At 37.5% G+C, this 21,542-nt stretch overlaps 1 protein-coding gene across 1 annotated transcript in view; it reads right to left on the bottom strand.

Annotated features, from left to right (window-relative positions):
* The window catches only part of PEX7 (peroxisomal biogenesis factor 7), an 86,037-nt gene that overhangs the window by 812 nt on the left and 63,683 nt on the right, over positions 1–21,542 (bottom strand). The gene's annotated exons all lie outside the window — the stretch shown is intronic.

The following is a 21,542-nucleotide window of genomic DNA, read 5'->3' on the forward strand; positions in this document are numbered from 1 at the left end:
ATTCAAAACCAAAAGTGGAAAGTGCTCTAATAGAGAGTCTCAGGGGAGGAACTCTTTGAATCCAACTGGGGCAGTGTCAGAAGATTTCACAAATGCCGTGGCATTCACACTGGCCCTCTTTAGGGGCAGACATGGGAGATATGGACATTCGAGTCCAAAAAGTCACATAAAAACATGAAGGGAAGATAGTTCATGGTGCTCAGGAACTGTGTGTTAAAAATTTGGTAAGTGTAGCAATGTCTCAGGGTATAAGATTACTATATAAAATCAATCATATTTCTGTATACTAGCAAGAAAAAAATTTTAAATTACAATCAAAAAATTAATTTACAATAGCATCAAATAACAAAATACTTAGCAACACATTTAACAACAGATATGCAAAATGTCCACACTAAAACACAGCTGAGAGAAATTAAAGAAGGCCCAAATAAATGGAAAATATACCATGTTCATGGGTTCAGTATTTAAGAAGTTAATTCTCCCCCCAACTAATTTATAAATAATTCATAATCCCAGTAGGCTTTTTAATAGAAATGGAGAAAGTGACTTTTAAAGTTGAAGTAGAAAGGCAGAGGACCTAAAATAACCACAAAAATCTTGACAAAGAACAACAAAGTTATACTACTTACACTGTCTGACTCAAGACTTATCATAAAACTACAGTAATCAAGACAATGCAATACTGGAATAAGGATATACAAATAGGTCAAAGGAACAGAACATACTCAGGAATAGACCCCACACTTGGACAGCTGCTTTTCAACAAATGTACCAAAACAATCCAACAGGGAAATAAAAGTCTTTTCAACAAATGATGCTAGAACTGGATGTCCATATGGAAAAAAATGAATTCAACCACAACTTCACACCATAAACAAAAGTTCATTTGAGATGGATGGCCCACAGACTGAAATATAAAAGCTAATGGTATTAAGCTTTTAGAAGAAAACACAGGAGAATATAGTCTCAATCTGAAGGTAAGTTAAGATTTCTTAAACAGGAAGCAATAACCATAAAAATTAGATAACTTAGACTCAATCGAAAATAAAACTTTTGCTCATCAAAAGACACTGCTAAGAAACCGAATAAGCAAAACACAGAGTGGGAGAAAATGTTCACAAAACATATATCTGGCAAAGAACTTGTATCCACAATATATAAAGAACAACTATAACTCAATAATAAAAAGATAACACAAATAAAAAAAAATTTTATTAACAGATAAAAAAAGATATATGAATGACCAATAAGCACATAAAAATATTCACCATCATTAGGCATCAAGGAAATGCAAATAAAAACCACCATGAGATACCACTACTTACTCATGAGAATGGCTAAAATTTTAATTTTAGATAGACAATATCATACGTTAGCAGGGATGTAGAGCAGCTCTAACTCTCATACCTTGCCGGTATAACCACTCTTTGGAAAACTGCCCATTCCTTATAAAGTTAAACATATACCTAGTGATTCCATTCCTAGAGGGGTTTCCAACAGAAATGAAAACATCTTCACAAAGCAATGTATGCAAGGACGTACACAGCAACTCCATTCACAATACCACACAACTGGAAACAACCAAAAGACAGACAAAAGAATGGGTAACAAATTGTAGTAAATTCGTGCAACAGAATGTTGCTAAGCAACACAATGGAGAGAACGTGGATGAATCCCACGGATAATAAGTGGAGTGAAAGAAGCCAGAAACAAAAGAGTACATTCAGGAGATTCCGTCATATAAGTTCTAAAACAGGTAAAACTAATCTAAGATGAAAAAAAAAATTAGGGCTTTGGTTTGTTTTGTCTTTTCAGCTGGAGGGAGGGATGGGGCTAGGGAAAGTCTGGAAAGGGGTACAAGGGAATTTTGGAGGAAGATGCAAATGTTTTGTATTGAGATGGGATGTAGATTACACAGTGTATCTGTCAAAAACCTATATCTAAGATTTGTACATTTCACTGTATGTAGATGATACCTAAAAATAGTAAGAATAATAATGACAACAACAATAACAGCAATAATAATAATAATGAATGAGGCGTGGGACATGAGTAGAGGAATAAACAAAACAAGAATGTTGATAATTGTTGAAGCTGGATAATGGAAGTGCATTATCCTATCGTGTGCTTTTTATACATTTGAAATTTTCCACAATAAAATAAGAAGAAGAAATGAAAAAATGTAGATAGTAACATGAAGGATGAAGTAGCAGGAGAGGGAATTGACCAAAGTTATTTGCACTGTATTTCCCGTCCTTTAATGGTTGCAAAGGCTGAAAGTTATATAAGGGAACTCACAGTCCTGGTCAATCTAATTACCTGGCTGTCACTATAGAATACAGGAACTGCTCAGATTAATCAGAACATATTAACTCCTTATCATTCATTAACAATATCTCAGATCAGAATCCAAGCTAGAGAAAGCATTAGAGACCTTTCAGTCACACTTTTTTAATTTAAGCATTAAAAACCAGACTCTTCAAGATTTGGTTGCTACCCACTTCTTTTATTCCCACTGCACCAGGCTCACACACTCAAATCCTGGCATCTTGTTCATGCCTCTGTGCTCTTATCCTCTCACTGATCCCCTCCCCTGAATAACCTCTTTCTCCTTCCCTTTCCCTCTGCCCCTCACCTTGTTTTGCCTGGAGATGACACCTCTTTGGGGAAGAATCCGTTTAAGCATTACCTCCTCTGTGAAGTCATTTGCTGTACCTATAATAGTCAGCTGTGCTTATTTATTGACACATGAGTCTTCAGCTCTTTTGAGGGCATGGACCATGTCATGTTCCATGTCATTACAATGACACAATGAAGATTAGCTCAAAGAATGTACTTTATAGATTAAGATCGCAGAGATTAATTTTTTCTCATAACCACACTAGAGCAGCAGAGTTGGAACCAGAACCTAAATCTGTTGAGTCTGTCCACTGAAAATAGTGCCTCACAGAAGGCCAACTGACACTCATCATCTGCCTAATCCTGCAACTGTAAATTTTTATACCACGGGATACAAAGATCATTATACAAATTTATCCGTCTCACCTATGTACATTTTTTTCCAAGTGCTGGGCCTTTCTGTATGTTAAGTGTCAACTATTATGGAGAAAAGAATCAGAGAAATGAGACTTAAGCTTCTAATATAAGGTATCAGTAAATTACCTTTCTGAATCCCTATTTAGCACCCTTCAATCCAGCTTCTTAATTACTCAGAACTTATAACTAACAGATGTCAAGGCCACTGAATCAGCAAATGTTCGTAATTCTGTACTACGTTAATTGGTAATATGAGAAAGACCTAAAACTGCAATGATACAGAATTATGAACAGATTGACTCAAATTAATGCAAACACTATTTCTCCATTAACTAATTAATTAAACCCCATCTAGTGCTATAAGTTTTAAAAAGCTAACAATTAAAAAAATAATAAGGTAAGAAGCACGTTAGTAAACTAACAATGCAGCTCCAGATTCTCTAAGGAAGGCACTGTAGAGACTTCCTGGTAAAGAAAGGTGACGGTGTGGTCGCTGTGGGTCTCGGGTTAGGGGGCACTCATTAATTACCATCACCACCCCAATGGCCTTAAAGGCATTCTATAACTTAGGGTAAACATGGGGCCTTTTCTTTTTAAATTTTATTTATTTATTTTTGGCTGTGTTGGGACTTCGTTTCTGTGCGTGGGCTTTCTCTAGTTGTGGCGAGCAGGGGCCACTCTTCATCGCGGTGCACAGGCCTCTCACTGTCGCGGCCTCTCTTGTTGCAGAGCACAAGCTCCAGACACGCAGGCTCAGTAGCTGTGCCTCACGGGCCCAGCCGCTCCGCGGCATGTGGGATCTTCCCGGACCAGGGCTCGAACCCGTGTCCCCTGCATTGGCAGGCAGATTCTCAACCACTGCGCCACCAGGGAAGCCCCTGGGGCTTTTTCTTAATTTCCCATACTACCTATCTGAGGCCAGCCTAAAAGACATTAAAAAAAAAAAAAAGACTGCTAAAAATAAGAGTTAACAAAAAGACCAAAAAATAAACAAACAGATGACATGATAATAAAAAATCTGCTTTACTGGATGAGATCCACTCATTGCTTTAGCTTGTCAAACACAGCAAGGAATCTTTCCCAGGTCTCATCCTGCTTCTCCACAACAAGCCGTCTTTCCCTCCCATCCCCGGGAATGCACTCCTGCCATGAAGACTCCTTCAAGGCCAGAGTCAGCATAGAGAATGAGAAGACGATAACAGGATATCTCCTTCCTCATCTACCGAAGATCCTCTTTCTCCGTTTCAGTCTCCTATATGAGGACTCATTTCTTTGCTCCTTACCTTGCTGTCAGGAAAAACTGTGAAAGATTGCAATCAAAAAGATTGCTAGGTGTTCTTTCAGCAGAATGCTGGCATTGTCCTAGAGCCCCACAGGGTTACCTGATTCTATAGGGGTCTATGCCTTCCAATGTCTTTGACTGGATTATTTTACAACTCTAAAGTTATAGAAAACTGATAGTAATCAAATGATTCTCAGCCATTAAAATTGCAAATGAAGGTTGCCCTGTGGAGATGCAACTGATGCCTCATCCTGTCTCCCAAGAGATGATTCTAATCATTAAATGTTACTGCCTTATAGATACTGACCGGTTCTGCACCTATTAGTAAATTCATTTTCACATTCAGCAATTGCCTATATGTGTTTTTTCTTCGGCTCCTTTGAGCTAGTTGTAAAATCCTTCACAAGTTACATAAGGTCTTTGACACATGTTCATGCTATATTTGTATGAGAGCCATGACTGCCATTTTGAAAATTATCCTTTAACATGGCCACAGAAAAGCCATTTCATTAAAAGAACACACATGAAATGGGGATAAGGGGCCGATAATTATACTAGGAAAAAGAGGCTAAGAATAACTGCTAAAATGGGGTATGAAATTGAGCTCTATCTCCACCTTCTGACAGCAGAGCTGACAAATGCAAACAGTAATGTAAGATAAGCAAACAGCATAATAAATTTACCAGTTTATCAGGGGAGATAAAGTTTTTTCTAGAACTTGACTATAAGAGAAATATATATACCTCCACTACAAAAAGCATTCAATACCAAAAGAGTGGATTTACAAGAGATACAAGTCATTCTTCACATGGCTGTTTTTAAAATAAACATCTCAACCCTCAATTGAGACAAAAGCATACTATTAAACTGTATTTTCCTAGAGGCATTTCTATTGGGCAGTAGTTCTCAAGCTTTGGCATGCATTAGAATCACCTGGAGGGCTTGGTAAGACAGATGACTGCCATCCTCATAGCACTGGTCCTCAAGGTGTGGTCCTGGGAGCAGCTTCATTGGTATCATCTAGGGCTGATCTACAGCTGAGGGTCTTTTTTTTTTTTTTTTTTTTTTTTTTTTTTTTTTTTGCGGTACGTGGGTCTCTCACTGTTGTGGCCTCTCCCGTTGCAGAGCACAGGCTCCGGACGCGCAGGCTTAGTGGCCATGGCTCACGGGCCCAGCCGCTCCGCGGCACGAACCTGTGTCCCCTGCATCGGCAGGCGGACTCTCAACCACTGCGCCACCAGGGAAGCCCCAGCTGGGGGTCTTTAAACCAAGGTCCACAGATGGGCTTCAGAAAGTCCACAATGCAATATTTTGTGGGTATATACATTTTGAGGGGAGGGGAGAGAAAATCAATCATTTCCTTCAGAGTCTCAACCCCTGGCCCCCCAAAAGTTAATCCAGAGCATTCACCAGCTGAGTATTATAAATACATAGGGAAGAGTCTAATATGCAGCCAGAAATGAGAACCTCTAATATAGAACCCCTGATATACAATCCTCCCTTAGTATCTGTAGGGGTCTGGTTCCAGGACCCCAACACACACCAAAAGCCATGGATGCTATAGCCCCTTATATAAAATGCTGTAGTATTTGCATGTAACCCATATACATTCTTCCATATACTTTTAAATCACCTCTAGACTACTTATAATGTCTAATATAATGTAAATGCCATGTATATAGTTGTAAATACAATGTAAATGCTACAGAAATAGTCGACAGTGTGTGGCAAATCAAGTTTTGTTCTTTGGAACTTTCTGGAATTTATTTCCCCTAATATTCAATCCGCAGTTGGTTAAATGTGTGGATGGGGAACCCGTGGGTACAGAAGGCTGACTGTATATCAATTAACAGGACTTCTGTCCTGTGCACTAACCTGGACTTCTTTGGGAGTACTTTATGTGCAGGAATTTTTTGTTGTTGACTAAAAAGAAATTTAGCATTATTCAAGTAATCTTCTAAAGGAAAATTTCTCTTCTTTTCTTGAGGAGAAAGAAGAGGTTAATTTGCCACTAATACAATGGAAAACACCTTGTGCCGTATTTTCACATTTTTATTTAGAATCTAAGCTTCAAATCTGGTAGGTTGATATGTGGTAGGAAGACCGTGAATTGGGAGGAGGACTAAGAAAGAGGAAACATGACTGAACTATCTTTAAAGAAAAACACTAGTCCTACCTGAAGCGTTCTTAACCAAAAGTTAACATAGCTTCCCGATCTTATTCTATTGATACGTAAGCAAGTATCCAGAATTTCTACTCAAACGCAGTAGAAAATTTTATTACCCATTTAAACTATGGTTAATAACAACATTTTTATTTTACTCATTTTATTTGAGATTTGTACCCTAGTGAGTTCTAAATGGGCTAAAACCCACAGGGCCAAATTAAGGAAATACAGATTTTAAAAAAATCTGTTCTAAAGGGAACAAATGGAGCAAAATCTTTCAGGCATCAGAGCTGAGCACATTACCACACTTGCACAATAAATTAGGCTCTATGCTTTATGACAACTAAGAAGAAAGTGACAGTACTCTGGGCAATATAGCTTCTGTTTTCTAACAACATTCACATATGGATGTAAACACTTTTGTACAACTAAACCTAAACAGGATCTTTTTAGAGTCAGTGATTACATGTCTTGAGCAAATCTGTATTCCTTGTGTTTTGTATATAATAAACCTTTAATAAATGCTTGTTGAATAAATGAATGAATGAATCCATGTATGCGCAGTGATTTTCCTCCTCCAAAGATTTTCTTGAGTAGAGCCTCAAACGTGGTAACGAGCACCTAATCAGGTGTGAGGTCAGAGATCTGGGTAAAGGCAAAAAGTTTTATAGGATTTGGGGGATAAATGGAATTTCTGAGCACCATGAATACAGGTATACCTCGTCTTATCGTGATTCGCTTTATTGTACTTTGAAGATACTGTGTTTTTTTATAAATTGAAGGTGGCAACCCTGCATCAAGCAAGTCTACTGACACCATTTTTCTAACATTTGCTCACTTTGTGTCTGTGTCACATTTTGGTAATTCTTGCAATATTTCAAGTGTTTTCATTATTACTATATTTGTTATGGTCATCTGTGACCAGTGATCTTTCACATTCCTATTGTAATTGTTTTGGGGTGCCACGGCTGTGCCTATACGAGAAAACAAACTTCATCAATAAACGTTGTTTGTGCTCTGACTGCTCCACCAACTGGCCATCTGCCCCATCTCGCTCCCTTCTCCTCAGGCCTCTCTACTCCCCAGGACAGGTCAATTAACAACCCTACAATGGCCTCTAAGTGTCCAAGTGAAAGGAAAAGTCGCATGTCTCTAACTTTAAACCAAAAGCTAGAAATGATTAAGCTTAGTGAGGAAGACGTGTCAAAAGCCAAGACAGGGCTTCCCTGGTGGTGCAGTGGTTGAGAGTCCGCCTGCCGATGCAGGGGACACGGGTTCGTGCCCCGGTCCGGGAAGATCCCACATGCCGCGGAGCAGCTGGGCCCGTGAGCCATGGCCGCTGAGCCTGCGCGTCCGGAGCCTGTGCTCCGCAATGGGAGAGGCCACAGCAGTGAGAGGCCCACGTACCACAAAAAAAAACCAAAACAAACAAACAAAAAAACCAAGACAGGCCCAAAACCAGGCCTCTTTCACCGTTAGCCAAGCTGTGAATGCAAAAAAAAGAGTTCTTGAAGGAAATTAAAAGTGCTACTCCAGTGAGCACACGAATGATAAGGAAGTGAAACAGCTTTATTGCTGACATGGAGAAAGTTTTAGTGGTCTGGATAGAAGATCAAACCAGTCACAACATTCCCTTAAGCCAAAGCCTAATCCAGAGCAAGGCCCTAACTCTCTTCAGTTCTATGAAGAAATGAAAGAGGTGAGGAAGTTGCAGAAGAAAAATTTGGAGGAGCAAAGCTCAGTTTATGAGGTTTAGGGAAAGAAGCCCTCTCCATAACATAAAAGTTGAAGCAGAGGGTGCTGATACAGAAGCTACAGCAAGTTAATCCAGAAGATCAAACTAAGATAATGAGCTGGCTACACTAAACAACAGACTCCCAATGTTTAGACTACTAAACAGGCTACTTTTGGAAGAAGACGCCATCTTGGACTTTTATAGCTCAAGAAGAGAAGTCAATACCTGGCTTCAAAGCTTCAAAGGACAGACTGACTCTCTCATCAGGGGCTAATGTAGCTGGTGACTCTAAGTTGAAGCCAATGTTCATTTACCATACTGAAAATCCTAGGGCCCTTAAGAATTATGTTAAATTGACTCTGCCTGTTCTCCAGAAATGGAACAACGAAGCCTGGATGACAGCACCTCTGCTTACAAAATGGTTTGCTGAATATTTTAAGCCCACTGTTGAAAACTACTACTCAGAAAAAAGATTCCTTTCAAAATATTACTGCTCATTGGCAATGCACTTTGGCCACCCAAGAGCTTTGATGGAGATGTACAATTAGATTAATGTTGTTTTCATGCCTACTAACACAACATCCATTCTGCAGCTCATGGACCAAAGAGTAATTTCGACTTCTAAGTCTTATTATTTAAGAAAAACATTTCATAAGGTTACCATAGATAGTGACTCTTCTGATAGATCTGGGCAAAGTCAACTGAAAACATTCTGGAAAGGATTCACCATTCCAGATGCCATTAAGAACATCCATGACTCGTGGGGAAAGGTCAAACTATCAACAAGAACAGGAATGTGGAAGAAGCTGATTCCAGCCCTCATGGATGACTTTGAGGAGTTGAAGACTTCAGTGGAGGAAGTAACTGCAGATGCTGTGGAAACAGCAAGAGAGCTAGAATTAGAAGTGGAGCCTGATTGAATTGTGATTCAATTGAATGAACTGCTGCAATTTCATGATAAAACTTTAACAGATGAGGAGTTGCTTCTTATGGATAAGCAAAGAAAGTGATTTCTTGAGATGTAATCTATTCCTGGTTGAAGATGCTGTGAAGACTGTTGAAATGACAACAAAGGATTTAGAATATTATATAAACTTAGTTGACAAAGCAGCAGCAAGGTTTAAAAGGACTGACTCCAATTTTGAAAGAAGTTCTACTGTGGGTAAAAATGCTATCCAACAGCATTACATAGTATAAGAAGTTGTTTGTAAAAGGAAGTCAATCAATACGGCAAATTTCACTGCTATCTTATTTACGAAATTGTCACGGCCACCCCAGCCTTCAGCAGCAGCCGTCACCATCGAGATAAGACTGTCCACCAGCAAAAAGATTACAACTCACTGAAGGCACAGATGATGGTTAGCGTGTTTTAGCAATACAGTATTTTTAAAATTAACGTATGTACTTTTTTTTAGACCTAATGCTATTGCACACTTAACAGACTACAATAGAGGGTAAACATAACTTTTATATGCACCAGGAAACCAAAAAATTTGTGTGATTCACTTTATTGAGATATTCGCTTTATTGTGGTGGTCTGGAACCGTACCTGCAATATTTCCGAGGTCTGCCTGTATTAATTAGAGGTTTCATAGGGAGCTTTCTTTTATGTCCCAGGAGCTGTTAGTAAAATACTCCTCTGCACTACGAAGCTATCTAAAATATAATACACATATACATATATACTTATATTCATCCATTTATTCAACAAATATTTGCTGAGCACCTCTTCTGTGTCAGAAGTATGCTGGAGATATTACAGTAAACAAGATGGTCCTCGTCTCCGTCTCCACAGATCTGGAGTCCAGCAGAGAGATTAATAAGTAAATAGATACCTACAGCGCAGAGTGATGTGAACCATGATAGAGGAATGACAGGGTCTAGTAGAAATAGGAAAAGGGTCACTATAACCAAATGTGAGGAAAGTGGATGCTTTCAGGAGGACATATTATCTAAGCTGTGGCTTAAAGAAGTATGGCTAAGCCAGAGAGCCTTTGTTTGTGGAGCAGGGATACAATGGAGAGAAGGAAAGTGTTCTAGGCAGTGGAATAAATAAGAATAAATGAAGACCAGAGAAAGAAAATACCATAGGATACCACTTACATGTGGAAACTAAAAAATACTACAAATGGGTATACATGCAAAATAGAAACAGACTCACAGATATAGAAAACAAACTTATGGTTACCAAAGGGAAGAAGGAAGAGAGGAGGGACAAATTTGGAGTATGGGATTAACAGATACAAGCTACTACGTATCAAATGGATAAACAACAAGGACATACTGTACAGCACAGGGAATTATACCCATTATCTTATAATAACCTGTAATGGAATATAATCTGCCAAACTACTGAACCACTATGCTATACACCTGAAACTAACACAATATTGTAAATCAACTATACTTCAACAACAAAAAAAGAATAAATGAAAAACGGAAAGTTCTAGCTTAAAGGTAACTAAATTGCATTATAAGTCCTCTGATGAAACTCTTAATCTTTTGAGAGAGGCTTTTTTCTGGCTCCTGTCTGACTCCCGTCTAGGGTTTCTTGAAGGCTGGCTGCCAAGGCCTATCTTGTGTGACCCTCTCCCCTTGCGGTGACTGTGCATGTGGACACCACAGGGTAGGAGCCTCCAGTCTCTACATCTTCTGCAAGGATATTCAAGTAGAAAACTTATTTCTTAACCTGCAAGCCCCCACTGCAGTACATTTCATCCCTATCTCCCCTAAGTTTCCTTTAATCTGAGATCAAAACACAAACCTTTTCAATAAAACTCAAAATGAAAATTATCGACATTACAGGAAAAATGGTTTGTCAAAAAGTTTTATACTTCTTTGTTTAGTGTAAAGTTTGAAGACAGGATCAGCCTTTTTCATTATTATTTTTAAAAGCTGCTATTTCCTAGGGTAGTGGAAAATAATGAATAGGGTAAGAGTCCATATAACTTCTATTTTTAGTTATTTCAGTTTTACTTTGAACAGCACAATAGATATTGCTAAGTTTTAAGAATAAGCGCACTAATTAGAAATATGAATTTCTTGCTATACCCTAATATGTCAATTTCTTCAACACATATAATGAAGCATTCTTGAAAAACTGAATAGAAATTTATTATCTATCACTATAGCCCATTAATTTCTGAATACAGCTATAGCGTATACATCATGACATTGTTATACATGGAATGCTTGAGAGCAACTGTATTAAACAAATATTTTACCATTTCCTATGTGCAAAGTATTGGGCTAAGTTCTACAGTAGACCCAAGGGTATTAAAGAAACAAATCCAGTCAATAAGGAGTTTATAATAAAAATTTAATCACTGATGGATCAAAGAAGACTTGTCATAAAACATCCTCAATAATAATGATCCTATAAATGCAAATTTTGGAAAAGGAAACATTATAATGAAAATATCAGACTTTAAATACATGTATAATTTAGAAAATGAATTTATATTCCTTAATTTATCAATTTTCTCCATTTTATTAAAATGTTTACACGTGCCACTGATAAGGTAACACTTCAAATGATTTAATATGGCTGTTAATATAACAAAGAAGCCCTACAGACCCATGAAGAGATTTACTTTATTGACAAGTTTTCCATTTCCTATTTATCATTATACTCCTTTCTCTCAATTTTGTGGACAATTGCTTTTGCCCTTGGGAAACTTGTTCAAACTACTATAATTATCTGTATGACATATGACCTCTTTAGCAAAAATGAACAAGAAAAATAAGCAGAGAGATGTAAAGAGAATGAAAGAAATCACAGTCAACTCTAAATTTTGAAAAAGCAGCCCAGACATTATGTTGCAATGTATTAAATAACAGGCTAAAGAAAATACGTCTTATTTACTCAACCAGCTTCCGGAAGGAGGTGACTACAGAGAAGAACATGGTTTATTATGTTAATCAGTATGGAGTTTAAGTAAAAGTAAGGAAAGTGTTGACTAATATACTAAAAAAAGGTCTTTTCATTCATTCATTCATTCAACATTTATTTAGTACATACATATCAGGGAGTTTGCATAAATTCACTATGTAACTCCTGACAGATGGCTGGCACTCGAATATGTACTGAAGAAAAAAAAGAGAAAGGAGAGAAGGAATAGAAGACCTTGTCCAGGACTTGGAAAGGGAGAAATACTTTGCCCAGGCAGAAGTGGAGGACAGCGAGGGAAAAAGTGGCAAACACATGGAGATCACAAATAATGAAATATAATTGGTATGAAATAGGGAGATTACATAGGATGGTTGAGAAATAAAATTAGAAAGCAACATAGATAATATTGAGTCTTGAAAGTAAGATTAACAGTTCAGACTCTACTATGGAGGTAATAAGCTGCCTCTTGAAAGTTTTCTGAGAGGACATGATGAGGATGACAATTTATCTATGTTGATTTGTAAATTAAAACTGGTATATAACTAGTATGGCAGAAAGTTAATGGTCAGATTAGTCAAAGAGCAATCACAGGAGTGACTGACCACGCGTTCCAAAAAGACAAAGGCCTGTTAGGAGGCAAACGTAATATCTTTATAAGATGAAAAAGGCCTAAAATAATGACAGCCGTAAGAAAAAAAAAACGTGTTCTGTTGCAAGAACATGATATGTCTGTTCATTCATTCTAGTCTTTTTAAAAAGTCCCTTAGTGAAGGTATATAATTTTATTTATCTAGAGTCCTGCACATTTAAAAATTTTTATTCTTCTATGTATCATACATACACACACATAGTTTTTGCCATGTAAAAGTAATTTTTGCCATTTTATTTTCTAACTGATGATTACTGGTATCCACATGGTATTCATTTTTGTATATCTTTATTGACCTTATTGAACACTTATTATTTTTAATAGGTTTAAAGTTGATGTTCTTGGATTATAACATTTGACAATAGTATGAAGTACAAATAATGATAAAATTTTCTACCTTTTAAAAATATTTATATTCCATTTTGTTTTCTCCTATTACTAATTGGCTACAATTTTTAGAACCATGTTGATTAACAGTAATAAGGGTGGCAAACCTCATCTTGTTGCTGCCTTTAATGGGGCCATTGATATATTTCAGGTCAAGGACTAACAAAATCAGACTTGCATTATGGAGAGCTCTCCCCATAAGCAGTGCTGAGAAATCAGTGGAATGATGGAAAGAGCTTAGAGACCAGTTAGGAGATTACTGCAGTCATCCATGGCAGAGATACTAATAAATGCTTATCTAAGGCAGTGGAGCTAGAATAGTATGGTCCACATTTCAGAGATATTGGTGAGGAAAAATTCATAAGCTTGATGCCCATTTGAATTTAGGGATGCAAAGAGAAACAAGAAAACTAGGATGCTTTCTCAGGTCTCTAGTCTGGCCCCATCATGCAATCAATTGACCACATTAGGAATACTGAAGGATAAGTATATAATAACATCTAGTGAGATTACACAGTAAAGGCAATTGGATAAATGGGTCAAGCATCACTAACATATAATTAAACGCCAACTGCAAGAAGAAGATGCATAAAAGTAGAGGACTAAGCCTTGTATATTGGAGAATATCTGCTTTTGGAAGGATGGTAAGGAAGAAACTGGCCTAAGAGATGGAGATATTTAGCAAACAGGTAAGGAAAACTGCTTACCATGGTTAGCATTAAAGTAATAGGAGGGGAAGATTTTTCTTTTAAAAAAATTAACATTATATAGCTAAAAAAAGTCTGAGAAAAGGCTAACTTGGTTTTCAGGAGCTTTTACTAGTGACCTTTTGGGGCTTAATTGAATGATGAAAGGAAGACAGATGCAGGGGCTTAAAAGCGAGTGTTGACTTTGAGAAACTAAAAGCAACAGGTAAACTACTAATTCTTGATGTCTAATAATAGATGAGAAACTGAATATACTGGTAGGGAGGTAAGACAGTGGGATCAAGTGAGTTTTGAAAATAGAGAAAAGAACTGACTGATGGTCTAAAAACAAAACAAAACAAAACAAAAACCAGTGGATTATTGACCTGGACGAAGAAGCCAATGAGAAAATTAGGAACCTAATGGAAAGGGGAAAAAGAGAGATGAAACATAAATATTTTGAGGTGATAGATCTGGAAGAAGATATTCATTCTTGTCTATTTTAACAATAAGATAGGAGGTAAGGACAAATGTCCGGAGTGCTAATGATACGGCAGAAGGTTGAGGAACGATATTGTGGAGAATGGGTTACAAAATCAAAAAGGCTTCAGAGGTAGGCTGAGTAGGACCAAGAGCCCAAATGAAGTTTTTTTGAAAAGTAACTTGTTGTGTGTCAAGTCTGCTGTTTTTTAAGAAGCAATGCTCTATAGTCTAGAGAAAGAAAAATGAATAAGAGAGTAAATGACTGATTCAGGAATGGGAGCCCAGAGGCAGCAGAGGCTAAGGCGTCAAAAATTTCGGAAGCTCTTACTGCAAGGGCAGCTCATGCAGTGCAGGGGGCAGTAGACACAGGGTTACACCAAGATCCTATGGAGCTGGGCCTGGGGAAGGTTTTATGGCTGGGGGAAAACAATCATTTGTTATACAGTTTTAAGCTAAAAATTACACAATTATGAAAGCATCAAAGAGGAAACAACAGAGACTAATGCCTGAGGACACTGGGTGCTTCTGGCACGTGTTCTTTTCAACTCTAAAGCTAGTCTGCGACAGATGCAGAAAATATCACCTCAGATTAAAGGTGAACAGGACACATATATCTTAACTACCAGTAACGCTAGCCATCTTCAAAATCTGATTTTCCAACCTCATACTGAGAATTTTAAAATATTTTATCCACTGTCAACCTGTAAACCTGATATCTAAGATTGTGGGAATAGGGATTTGAATCAAAACATAAGCTGAATTTTTAAATGATACCCTAATATTTTTTCTGTTGTTTCTTTGTTATTTTATTTTAATTGAGATAGAACTGCCATATTGTATCAGTTCCAGGTATACAGCATAATGATTCTATGTGTGTGTGTGTGTATGTATACACACACACACACACATATTGCTAATATTTTTTACTAAAACATCAATAAGGTCAAATATGCTTTTAAAAACACACCTACAGGGCTTCCCTGGTGGCGCAGTGGTTGAGAGTCCTCCTGCCGATGCAGGGGACACGGGTTCGTGCCCTGGTCCGGGAGGATCCCACATGCCGCGGAGCGGCTGGGCCCGTGAGCCATGGCCACTGAGCCTGCGCGTCCAGAGCCTGTGCTCCACAACGGGAGAGGCCACAACAGTGAGAGGCCCACATACCACAAAAACAAAAAACAAAAAACAAAAAACCACACCTACAGAACTAGTTTAAATCAGAACCAAATCTAAGCATCTTCCACTGAAACAAAATGAAAAGGAGAGTACTTATCTTTGGGAAGGAGAAAGGGGTATAAGATTTGGGAGGAAACATGAGTGGGCTTTTTGGGATGCTGGTAGTGTGTTCCATACTTAACCTAAATGGTAGTTACTCAGGTATAGTTACTTCTTGATAACTTAACTGAGTTGCACACTTAAAATATGTGCCTTTTCCAATACGGGTGTTACACTTCAAATAAAAATTCCTAAAAAAGGGCTGAAAAGAAACAAGTTAATATGGTATAATAGAGATTGTTTCTAGAGTGGCAAAACCATGGGTAATCTTTTTTCTTTCTTCTAAACACAATTTCCCAATTTCATCATGGGGAAAAAAGATAAATTTATTAAACACATAGATGATATGTCTTGGAATGAACTAATAATGCCTAGTTTAAAGGGGATTTAAAAGAGAAATAACTATATTCCAAAAGGAATGTGTAATGATATATAAACCTGTACCCAGCTTATAAATACTAAACTAAATATCCATGAACATTTAAAAGAGCAGAGTTGATACTGCAGAGCACAAAGTCAGGGATTCTAAAAATACATTAATACAGAAAATCCCAATTATACAAATGGACATATTACAGGTCTAGAATCATAAGCCTAAAAACAGAAAAAAAGGTTTCCAATGCAGAGATAATGATAAGAAAGAAAAGAGAAAATGCCAGGACTATACAAATCAAGATCAGAGGGAAAAAATTCAAAGAAAATTTTTCTGAAGTGAAAGATGATTTCAGCCTGGTTAACAAGAGGGCACAGAGTATTTCTCAGCAATTACCCTTAAAGAATGACCCCAGACACTTATTTGTCAAGTTTTAAACCTTTAAAGACAAGATCTTACACTCTGTCAAAAAGAAAGAAGGTTATAATACAAGAATGTCTTTGGATCTCATTTTTCAGATCTCTAAGAATAGAGAAGCTAAAAAGAAAAATATAAAATTATAAATACAAGAAAAATCTCTTTTAAGACAGGGAATATATTAAGACATGGGAGCCCAAAAGTAACATCAGCAAAGTCTCACAGCTGTTAAGATCACCACAGAGGTGACACGTTTTTGAAAGCAGATGGAAAGGTACTTTCTAAGAGAATAAACTATGAACAAAGAGTGAAATTAAATTAACATGCAACAAGTAAACTTGAATACATATTTGTGAGAATAAAGGATAAATATTATATGTCAAAAATAACTTAAACTACCAACTATACCAACAAAAGGTTAATGTGGCAGATTTTAAATGGCTACAAATTCTTTGCAGCTACTCCCAACAAGAGGTGGAGTCTCTCTGTCACTCTCTGAATCTGAGCTGGCCTTGTAACTTGCTTTGCCACAGAAGGAATGTTGTGTGACTTCAAAGTCTAGTCCTGAAGACACCTTGCAGCTTTTGCTCTCGTCCTCCTGGAAAGCTACAATGCTAGGTGAAGAAACCTGAACTTTTCTAGAGACACATGGATCAGAAGACAACCAGTGCTACACCCTACACATCTATGTGAGGCCATCTTAGATCACCCAGTCCTGGTTAAGCCACCAGATGACCAGAGCCACATGAGACACCAACAGAGGAACTGCTTGGCTGAGCTCAGCCCAAATTGTTGACTCACAGAACTGTGAGCAAAGAAAATTGTTGTTTAAGCCAATAAATTGTGGGGGAGTTTGTTATATAGCAATAGATAACTGAGATAAAATAAGTGAGAAAAAAATAGGGAGATGCACTAAGAACTTGATTCTTACTTCCCCTAGAAAGGAGTTTAATGTTACTTGGTAAAACTACACATTGATAATAAAAATAAATGTTTGGGTTAAAATGTGTTAATGTTAGATATGTTTTTTTAAAAAAACATACCGGTTGGGATCATGATCTTAGTTTGAAAGGAAAGTTTAAAGCCCAAGACACAGTATAAATAAAATGGAGAAGAACAGGATAAACTAATCACTGAAAATGTTATATAGAAAGTAACCAAATCCTAGAACTTGGAGTCAGAAAACCTCTTCTTCAAACCCCAAATCTGATAGGTCACTAAATCTTGACCTAGTCTTCTCAAAGTCCCTCACATATCTATCACTTTTAATGTCTTTTAATTTCAGTGTTTAGACCATTTACATTTAATATAATTGTTGAAATGGTTGGATTCAAAGGTTTCCACATATAAGATCATGTTATCTGAGAACAGATATAATTTTACTTCTTTCTTTCCAATTTAGACGCCTTTTATTTCTTTTCCTTGATTAATTGCTTTGGCTAGGACTTCCAACATTATGTTGAATAGAAGTGGTAGAAGTGAACATCCTTGTCTTATCCCTGATCTTAAAGAAAACGCTTTCAGTCTTTCACCAATGAGTATGATGTTGGCTAAGTGTGATTTTTCTATGTGGCTTTTATTATGTTGAAGTAATTGATTTTTAAAATAATCATCTCCACCATTGGCTTATTAATGATAGCTCTTTTAAAAAAATTTCTTAGAGGGCTTCCCCGGTGGTGCAGTGGTTCAGAGTCCACCTGCCGATGCAGGGGACATGGGTTCATGTCCCGGTCTGGGAACATCCCACATGCCGTGGAGCGACTGGGCCCATGAGCCATGGCCCCTGAGTCTGCGCATCTGGAGCCTGTGCTCTGCAACGGGAGAGGCCACAACAGTGAGAGGCCCGCGTACCGCAAAAAAAAAAAAAAAAAAAATTTCTTAGAGGTTACCATAGGGTTTACAATATACATCTTGAATTTATCACAATCTACCTTCAAATCGTATTATAGCACTTCACATGTAGTAATGCCTTTACAACAATATACTTCTAACTCCTCCCTCTCTTCCCTTGTTCTATTATTGTCCTACATTTTACTTTTGCATATATTAAAAACCTTACAATATATTGTACACAAATGTATTGAATACAATACTACTTTTGCTTTAGGCAGTTAATTATTTTTCAGAGTGATAAAATTAACTTAAACAGTGTCTTGTATATTTACTTCATTTTTGCCATTTCCAGAGTTTTTTTTCCTCTCTCCTTCTTTCCCTCCCTTCCTTCCCTTTCTTTCTTCTTCTTCCCTTTCTCTCCTTCCTTCCCTCCCTTCCCTCCTCCCTTCCTTCCTCCCTCCCTCCCTTCCTCCTTTCCTTCCTTCCTTCCTCCCTCCCTCCCTCCCTCCTTTTCTCTCTTTCCATAGTTTCATGTTTTGGTCTGGGCTTATTTCTTTGCACAGAACTTCCTTTAACATTTCTTACAGCAGAGATGTGCTCTCAGCTTTCCTTTGTCTGAAAATTTCCTTATTTTCTCTTTATATTCAAATGGTACTTTCACTGGGTATAGCATTATGGGTTCACAGTTTTTTCATTCAGTACTTTAAAAAGACATTTCATCATCTTCTGGTCTATATGATTTATGACAAGAAGTCTGCTGTAATTCTTATCTTTAGTCTTCTGGATATGTTTCTTTTTTCCTCTGTCTGCCTTTAAAATTTTCTCCTTATCTTTGTTTTTTAGCAGTTTGAATATGGGTATGCCTTGATGTTTTGATTCTTTGTTTAAATCCTGCTTGGGTTTCTCTGGACTTCTTGGATCTGTGGTTTGACAACTTCTACTATTTTGGAAAATTTTCTTTTTTCTTTTTTTTGGCCATGCCATGCAGCTTGTGGGATCTTCCCCAACGAGGGATTGAACCCAGGTCACAGTAGTGAAATCACTGAGTCCTAACCACTGGACCACCAGGGAATTCCCTGGAAATTTTTCTTTAAATGCTTCTTCCCTATTCTCTCCTTCCTTCTGGACTCCAATCTGACATTGTCCCATAGTTCCTGGATGTTCTATTCTCTTTTACTTCCCTCATTCTTGTTTTCTCCTATTGTTTCAGCTTGGGTAGTTTCTAGTGACCTATCTCTAAATTTACTGATGAGTATACTGAAGGACTGTATCCCTTGTACTGTACTTCTAAATTTTTTCCTATTTTCATTTGACTCTTTCCTATATTTTCATCTCTCTGCTGAAATCCCTCATTTGTTCACACATGTTGTTCACTTTTTCCACTATATCCCTTTTGTATAGCAGCTGTGTCTTCTTCCTGTGCTTTGTCACAGGTAAAATAGTCCTAGTGTCCCACCTCTCCTTAGAGGAAGGGGTCTGTCTCTCTTTGGATTTCAGGCTTCTTTTCTCCCTGCCACCTCAGCTCTCTGATGGGTTCACAAAGTTCCGATTTTATAGTTTATCTGCCTTTTTTCTTATTTTTACAGTGAAAAGATTTTCATCTTTTTACATCTTAGGAAAAATCAGAACTTCTTCCATTCTATCTCTCTTTTTTTAAAACAGCTTCACCAAGGTATTGAGCTGGCCAAAAAGTTCATTCAGGTATTTTAGAAACATCTTATGGAAAAACCCAAATGAACTTTTTGGCCAACCCACTATAAATTAAATACCATAAAATTCACCCATTTTAAGTGTACAATTCAATGATTTTTAGTATCATTACACAGCTGTATAACTATTACCACAATCCAGTTTTAGAACATTTCCATCACGCCCTAAAGACCCTTTGTGTTCATCTGCAGATAATTCCCATTCTCAGCTCCTTCCCCAAGTAACCACTAATCTCCTTTCTATCTTTATAGATTTGCATTTTCTGGACATTTTATATAAACAAAATTATACAATACGTAGTCTTTTGTATCTGGCTTCTTTCACTTAGCATAATACTTTGGAGATTCATCCATGTTGTAGCATTGGTATACCACGTTTCGTTTATTCATTCACCAAGTTGATGGACATTTGGATTACTTCTACTTTCTGGCTACGAACATTCACATACAAGTCTTTATGTGGACATATATTTTCATTTCTTTTGAGTATATATCTAAGAGTGTAATTGCTGAGGTGTATGGTAAATTTACATTTAACTTTTTAAGAAACTGTCAAACTTTTCCAAAGTGATGGCAACGTTTTATATTCCCACCAGCAGCATGTGTGATTTTCTCCTCCTTGAACTACTATTTTCTTTGAACTTCAAAGATACCATACTTTTATAGTTTTTCTTCTACCTCACTAGTCATTCCTTCTCAATCCCCTTTGCTGGAATTCTCTTCTTTCAGGCTTCTAGTTTTTTCTGAGCCTTCTCTTCCACATATTCTCTCCAGATAATTTCACTCTGCCCCCAAACTTTTGAAGCCATTTATATGCTAAAAATTCCCGTATTTGTGTCTCTAGCCCTAAACTCTTCCCTGAGGTGGACAGCCTCTATCAAACTGACTATCTCCATTTGAATGTCTAACAGAAGACATCTGAAACACAACTCTTGATTGTTCCTATTTGAATTTCCTTCCTCCTCCCCTATCTCACCTTGTTTTCCAGATCCAAATCCAAATTGGTTCTTCTGCTTTGCTCATAGCCTATTTCCAATCAAGCAGCAAATCCTACAATCACTATCTCCAAACTATTAAGTTGAACCATACGAAACATCCAGCAGTTTATTCTGAATCTTTCCATCTCTACATCTCTTAGATTTTAAGTCACCATTGCCTTTTCCCTGATTACTCCAAGATACTCCAATATGACCCCGCTTCCAATCATACATATGGTCTATTTTCCCACAACAGCCAGAATGATCTTTAAAAACACAAATCACTGGACAGCCACGTGCAAAAGAATGAAACTGGACCACTATCTTACACCATACACAAAAATTAACTCTAGGACTTCCCTGGTGGCACAGTGGTTAAGAATCCGCCTGCCAATGCAGGGTACTCGGGTTCGATTCGATCCCTGGTCAGGGAAGATTCCACATGCCACGGAGCAACTAAGCCCACGCGCCACAACTATTGAGCTTGTACTCTAGAGCCCACGGGTCACAACTACTGAGCCCATGTGGCACAACTACTGAAGCCTGCATGCTCTAGGGCCTGCGTGCCGCAATACTGAAGCCTGTGTGCCTAGAGCCCATGCTCCGCAACAAGAGAAGCCACTGCAAAAAGAAGCCCATGC

Source organism: Phocoena phocoena, chromosome 12 (assembly GCF_963924675.1).
Source record: "Phocoena phocoena chromosome 12, mPhoPho1.1, whole genome shotgun sequence".
In the NCBI taxonomy this organism is placed as follows: domain Eukaryota; kingdom Metazoa; phylum Chordata; class Mammalia; order Artiodactyla; family Phocoenidae; genus Phocoena; species Phocoena phocoena.